Source organism: Chiloscyllium plagiosum, chromosome 24 (genome assembly GCF_004010195.1).
Source record: "Chiloscyllium plagiosum isolate BGI_BamShark_2017 chromosome 24, ASM401019v2, whole genome shotgun sequence".
NCBI classification, from domain to species: domain Eukaryota; kingdom Metazoa; phylum Chordata; class Chondrichthyes; order Orectolobiformes; family Hemiscylliidae; genus Chiloscyllium; species Chiloscyllium plagiosum.
In genome coordinates this window covers 55,860,813-55,867,885 of record NC_057733.1, presented here as the reverse complement: position 1 = coordinate 55,867,885, position 7,073 = coordinate 55,860,813, and the positions used below count along the sequence as shown (strand labels likewise).

Sequence of the window (7,073 nt, the reverse complement as noted above, 5' to 3'; positions counted from 1 at the left end):
TGTTTTCCCTGGAGCGTCGGAGGCTGAGGGGTGATCTTTTGGAGGGGTTTATAAAATCATGAGGGGCATGGATAGGATAAATAGACAAAGTCTTTTCCCTGGGGTGGGGGAGTCCAGAACTAGAGGACATAGGTTTAGGATGAGAGGGGAAAGATATAAAAGAGATCTAAGGGGCAACTTTTTCATACAGAGGGTGGTACAGGTATGAAATGAGCTGCCAGAGGAAGTGGTGGACGCTGATACAATTGCAACATTTATAAAGCATTTGGATGTGTAGATGAATAGGAAGGGTTTGGAGGGATATGGGCTGAAGTGCTGGCAGGTAGGACTAGATTGGGTTGGGATATCTGGTCGGCATGGACAGGTTGGACCGAAGGGTGTGATTCCATGCTGTACATCTCTATGACTCTAAGCGTAAGGTGATGAACTTTGGAAGGTCTAACGCAGGAGGGAATTATACAGTAAATGGCAGAATCCTTACTAGCATCAATATAAAGAGGAATCTGACCTTACTGGTCCATAATTTCCTGAAAGTGGCAACACAAGTGGAAAAGCTGACTAAGAAGCCATTTGGCACATTCACCTTCATTGTTTGGGGCAGAGAGTAAAAGAATTGGCAAGACATATTGCAGCTGTATAGACCTTTAATTAGGCCACACTTGGAATATTATGTACAATTCTAGTCACTACAGAACACCTTCAGAAGGATTTGGAGGTACAGAATAGGTTTACCAGGGTGTCGCCTGATTGAGAGGGTAGGAGCTAAGTGGAGAGATTTGGACAAAACTTGGTTTGCTTGCATTTGAACAGAGACAGAAGGGCAATCTAATAGAAGTTTACAAAATTGAGAGTGTCATGGATAGTCAGATACTTTGTCTTTATCCCATTTGTATGGCATTAGGAAAGCAATTAGCAATTAGGATGTAACTTATTGACAGGGGAAAATCAAATCCAAAAGTAAGGAGGCTACGCTTCTGTTTTGCAGGGCACTGATGAGACCATAAATGGATGATTACTGTGAACAGTATGGGTATCTCCGCTCGAGGAAGGATTAGATGTGTCAGATGCAGTTCAGAGAAAATTGGACCAGATTGGACAAGTTGTGACTAGGTTGAAGCAAATAAGATCCAGAGTAGGTGAATGTGGAAACGATGTTTCACTGTGTGAAAACCTAGAACTAGGGTCACTGTTTAAAAATAAAGGGCTTACCCATTTAAGACAGACACTTTTTTCTGAAAAGGTCATGAGTGCTTGGAACTTTTCCTCGAAATAATCTTGGAAGCAGATTCCTTGAACATTTTAAAAGGCAGAGCTAGAAAGATTCTTGATAAACAAAGTGGATAAAAGTTATCGGGGTAGGCAGAAATATTAACCATTAGATTAACCATGAGCTCATTGAACATACAATATGCCCAGAATTATTATGATGCTTAAGGATGTCTATACAGTGCCATGTAGTGCCAATTTCTTCCTTTTTTCCTGTAACCCTACACTTCACTTAAGAGGAAATAATCATTTAATGTCCTCTTCAATATGTCAATCCAGTCTGCCCCCATCATGCATCCAAACCTTAATTATATGTTGTACAAAAATATATTTTCTCACCTCACCTTGGCTTCTTTAAAACTGCGCCTTTCGGTTCTCGATCCACATAAGCAAGAATAATTTCTCCCCACCTTATCTGTCCACAAGACAAGAGTAGCCTATTCGACCATCAGGAGGTCTGCTCCACCATTCAACACAATCACGGATGGTCAGACAATATCCAACTCCACCTTCTCCACTCTCTCCCCCCACCCCACCCCACCCCCCAACCCCATTCCTCTAATCATTAAAAATCGATCTCAGCCTTGAATATACTTAACCACTTCATCATTACAGATTCACTATTCTCGAAGAAAATTATACACCTGCCTCAAATAGGTGATCTCTTACTGTGAAACTACGCCCTCAAATCTTAGACTCACAGGGATAAAAAAAAACTTTGCATGCATGTTAAAACCCCCAAGAATCTTAAAGTTTCAGTCAGGTCTCCTCTCATTCTTCTAGGAGTACAAACTCAACCTGCTCAGCCTCTCCTCATAAGAAAATCCCTCCATTCTCAGGATTAACATTCTCTGGACTGCTTCCAATGCCAGTATATCTTTACTTAGATTAAGGGGACAAAAACTGATCATGTACCTCAGGTGTGGTCTAACTAGTGCCCAGAACTATAGGTCCAAGTGAGTATGGACAATGAGTTGAAAGAAATTAACATCAATAAGAAGATTTTCTGTAGAATTTAATGGGACTGAAAGTTGGTAAATCCCCAGGATCTAATAGCCTACATCGCAGAGTGGCTACAAAGATAGTCAATTGGTGATTATCTTCCACAATCAATAAATTCTGGAATGATTTCTGTGGATTCCAAGGTAACAAGTGTCACTCCATTATTTAATGAGGGAGACTGTGACAATCTATTATAAAGGATGGGATAAATAGAAACTTGGATGATACCGAATTAATTGGTTATAGTCAGTGTGGATTTCAGAATGAGGAATTGGTGTTTCAGAATTTTGAAGATATTACTAATAAAACTGACAAAGGAGAACTGATGGACAGTCTACTTAGATTTTTAGCAGGCTTTTAACACCCTACTCAGGGGGCTGCCTAGAAAAATCAAATACATGGGACAAGAGGGAATGTATTGGCATGGATTAACAAATAGCCAACAGATGGAGTCACGAGGTATAAATGGGTATTTCTCATATTTTAGGATGTGATTAGTGGGACCACTTAGGCCCCAGATGGTCCTAATGAAATATTAATGACATAGAGGTGGAAATAAATGTTAAAAGTTCCAAATTTTGGATAATAGAAAGCTAAGCAGAAAAGTGTGCTACAAGGGGAACATAAACTGGGTTCAGGAGGATCGTGAGTAGGCAAGAATATGGCGGATGAAATTGTTAGGAGCAGATATATAGAGTATTTCTTAAATGGTATGACATTAGAATGTGTAGGCGTACAAAGTGATCTAGATGTCCTTGTCGATAAATCACTGAAGGCTAACATGCAAGTGCAGTAAGCTATTAGCTAATAGCTATTTTAATAGAATGTTAGCTTTTATCACAAGGGGATTTGAGTACAGCAACAGTGAAGTCTTACTTCAATTATATAGCTATTTAGTTAGAACGCACTTGGAGTAGTGTGTGCAGTTTTGCTTTCCTATCTCGGGAAAAATGTTACTACCACAGAATCAGTTTTTGTTTCCTTGGTGTGGACTGTCCCATGGAGAGAGAGATTAGACAAACGGAGCCTGTATTCCCTACAGTTTTGATGAGAAGTGATCTCATTGGAACCTACAAAATACTTAAGGGAAGACAGGGTAGATATAGATACAATGTGTTCCCTGGTTGCGGAGACTTGAACCAGGGGCAAATTTAAAGATAAGGGATGAAGAGAAGAGGATAGCTATTTTTAAAACTCAAATGGTTGTGAACCTTTGGAATTCTCTACCTAATTCTCTAAGTGCTATGGTGTCTCAATCAGAGTACATTAGAGATCAATACATTTCATATTACCAGCAGCAAAGAGAGTTTTGGGTAAGGAGTCGGTTGAATTGTATTGGTCGATGAAATGAATGGCTTATTCCGGCACCTATGATTCAATTTTTAAACCTTCTGGGACATCCTGTTATAGAGTCATAGAGATGTACAGCACGGAAACAGACCCTTCGGTCCAAATCATCCACGCTGACCAGATCGCCCAACCCAATCTAGTCCCACCTGCCAGCACCTGGCACATATCCCTCCAAACCCTTCCTATTCATATACCCATCCAGATGCCTTTTAAATGTTGCAATTGTACCAGCTCCACCACTTCCTCTGGCAGCTCATTCCACACATGCACCACCCTCTGAGTGAAAAGGTTGCCCATTAGGTCTCTTTTATATCTTTCCCCTCTCACCCTAAACTTAGGCCCTCTAATTCTAGATTCCCCGACCCCTGGGAAAAGACTATACTTATCCTATCCATGCCCCTCAATTTTGTAAACCTCTAAAAGGTCACCCCTCAGCCTCCGATGCTGGGGAAAAACAGCTCCAGCCTATTCAACCTCCCCCTACAGCTCAAATCCTCCAACCCTGGCAACATCCTTGTAAATCTTTTCTGAACCCTTTCAAGTTTCACAACATTTTTTCGATAGGAAGGAGACCAGAACTGCATGCAATATTCCAACAATGGCCTAACCAATGTCCTGTACAGCCGCAACATGACCTCCCAACTCCTGTACTCAATACTCTGATCAACAAAGGAAAGCATACCAAACGCCGCCTTCACTATCCTATCTACCTGCAACTCCACTTTCACACCACTTGGAGTGCTATGAACCTGCACTCCAAGGTCTCTTTGTTTAGCAACACTCCCCAGGACCTTTCCATTAAGTGTATAAGTCCTGCTAAGATTTGCTTTCCCAAAATGCAGCACCTCACATTTATCTGAATTAAAATCCACCTGCCACTTCTCAGCCCATTGGCCCATCTGGTCAAGATCCTGTTGTAATCTGAGGTAATCTTCTTCGCTGTCCACCACACCTCCAATTTTGGTGTCATCTGCAAACTTACTAACTATACCACTTATGCTCACATCAAAATCATTTCACCAAAATAATGAAAAGTAGAGGACGCAGCACCGATCTTTGTGGCACTCCACTGGTCACAGGCCTCTAGTCTGAATAACAACCTTCCACCACCACCCTCTATCTTCAAACTTTGAGCCAGTTCTGTATCCAAATGGCTAGTTCTCCCTGTATTCCATGAAATCTAAACTTGCTAACCAGTCTCCAATGGGAAACCTTATGCTGCTTCTCCAGCATAGAAATGCTCTCCTTAACGAAAAACCCCAAACAACTTTTCTTTTTGCTTTATGGTTTCTAAATACTTTGCAGCCAGAAATATTTAACGCCAGATTCTGCCTTTCCTTCAGCAAGGTCTCTGAACACCACAACATAATCTGACTGCAATTTGCCAATTCTATTAACTATATTTCATACATTACTATATATGTGACAACTCTGATTTTGTAGGATAGAAAGTAATGAAGTCTATGACTCCATCAGTACCTTATTACTCCCTATTCTCGTGCTATCTGCCTCTTCTAGTATTTCTATACACTCTGGTATTACTCTAATATTCTCTCTTGGCAGTGCACACCTCTGCTTAATTTGAAGTCTCCACATCAGTACCAGCCAAATGTTCTGCAAAGATCTCAGTCCAGTCTTTGTTCAGGTGCTAGCCATCCAACCTGTACAAGTGCCACCTCCCTTTGAAAAAGTCCCAGGGCCCTAAGAATTCGAAAGCCATCCAAGACTGCACCACCTTTACAATACCACATTTGTCTGCCTGATCCTCCTATTTCTGAACTCTTCAATGTGACACAGTAATCCAGAGATCAAAACCTTGAGGTCTTGCTTGCTAATTTTCTACCTAATTTTCTAAATTCCGACTTCTGGACCACATCCCTCCAACTCGCTTTGTTGCTTCCAGTGAAGACCATAATCTCTGGCTGTTCTATTCCTGATAAGAATCTTAGTCAGATGTTTTGAGACATCTTTGATCTAAACACCAGGAAGAAATATCTTATCCTGAAGTTGTCAATAGCTAAGGAAACACCAGTGTGCTCTTCTAACTAAAGAATCCCCATTTCACTACTGCTCTCACACACATCTTTCTTCTCTACTGTACAGCTGGACCACATGTGGTGCTCTGGGTTTGGCTCTTGCTGCATTCCTTCAAGAAACTATTGACTTTGCCAGAACCCTGAATGGAAAACCAGTTAGAGACAGGCCCCCTACCAGGCAGAACCTGCCACTATTTCTTGAGTATCTGGTAGTCACCCATCCCATATGCGACTGTTCTTCTCTAACCTGTGATATAAGAAGTGTTATCCACTCTATGCCTTGTAAATGAACCTGTAATTCCAGCTGCTGTTTCACCGAGAAGAGCCATAGCTCACTTGTGTAGCTGGTGGCATTTTCTGTACATGGCTTTGTCTTGGTCATGTGAAGTCTCCACTTCATTACTCCAACTGCCTACAGGTCAGAGGGTAGACATTCTGCTATGCAAATTGCCTAAATATACCTTAAGCTTTTTAAACTTACTTTCATTTTACTCACTTTAGTAATGTTTACTACAAACTGGAAATTAATAGAAAATCCTCACTATTACCACAACTCAATTCCCTTTCCCACCAAGAATTATTATTTTTCTTGTGCTAGTTTAAAAGTTTCTGTACTTCAAAATTACCAAAGATGAAACAATCCTGAACAGGAGCTGCTCAACAACCAATCAACTCCCACTGATGTTACTGTTGCTGCGTCATCTGCTACTGAAGCAGACTTCGGAGTCTTCGGGAACAAAGACTGAGATAGGCCAGAATCCCTGCAGTCCTCATGCTTTCTCAGCCATGGTCTCTACTCTAGCCCCCTCTCTTTATGAGCTGATCATACAAACAATAAGGCAGTGGCCATTCAGTCCCTCAAACCAGTTCACCCATTTAATGAGATCACAGCTGATCCAATTGTAACCTATTCCTGACACCCCTTTGCTCCTTGCTTACAAAGAAATATATCCAACTGTGCCTTAAAAATATTCATGATGTGGAGGAACTGGTGTTGGACTGGGGTGGACAAAGTTAAAAGTCACTATAACCTGGTGTTGTGTGATTTTTAAATTTAAAAAAATATTCATCAACTCTTTCTGAAAAAGCAGTTGAGGCAGAAAGTTCAAATGATTCAACCCCAATAAAACATTTAACATCATCACCATTTGAAAAGGTGATGCCTTATTTTAAACTGTGAGCCATAGCTCTTAGATTCTTCTAGAAAGGGAACATCCTATCCACATCTACCTTACAAAGACACTTCAGGATGCTGAATGTCAAACCAAACTGAAGTGGCCTATTCCAGCTCCATGCTCGATCTCACGAGATGGCACCTCAAGTCTCCTACATTCTTTTTGCAAACATTATTAACGTGCTGGAATATAGTTTCCTTAGCAAAGACACCATCTCCAAATGGTGGTTAAGCCTACAGATCAT

At 41.0% G+C, this 7,073-nt stretch overlaps 1 protein-coding gene across 4 annotated transcripts in view; it reads right to left on the bottom strand.

Annotated features, from left to right (window-relative positions):
- LOC122562329 ((E3-independent) E2 ubiquitin-conjugating enzyme UBE2O) overlaps positions 1-7,073 on the bottom strand; it is a 161,442-nt gene that overhangs the window by 68,841 nt on the left and 85,528 nt on the right. The gene's annotated exons all lie outside the window — the stretch shown is intronic.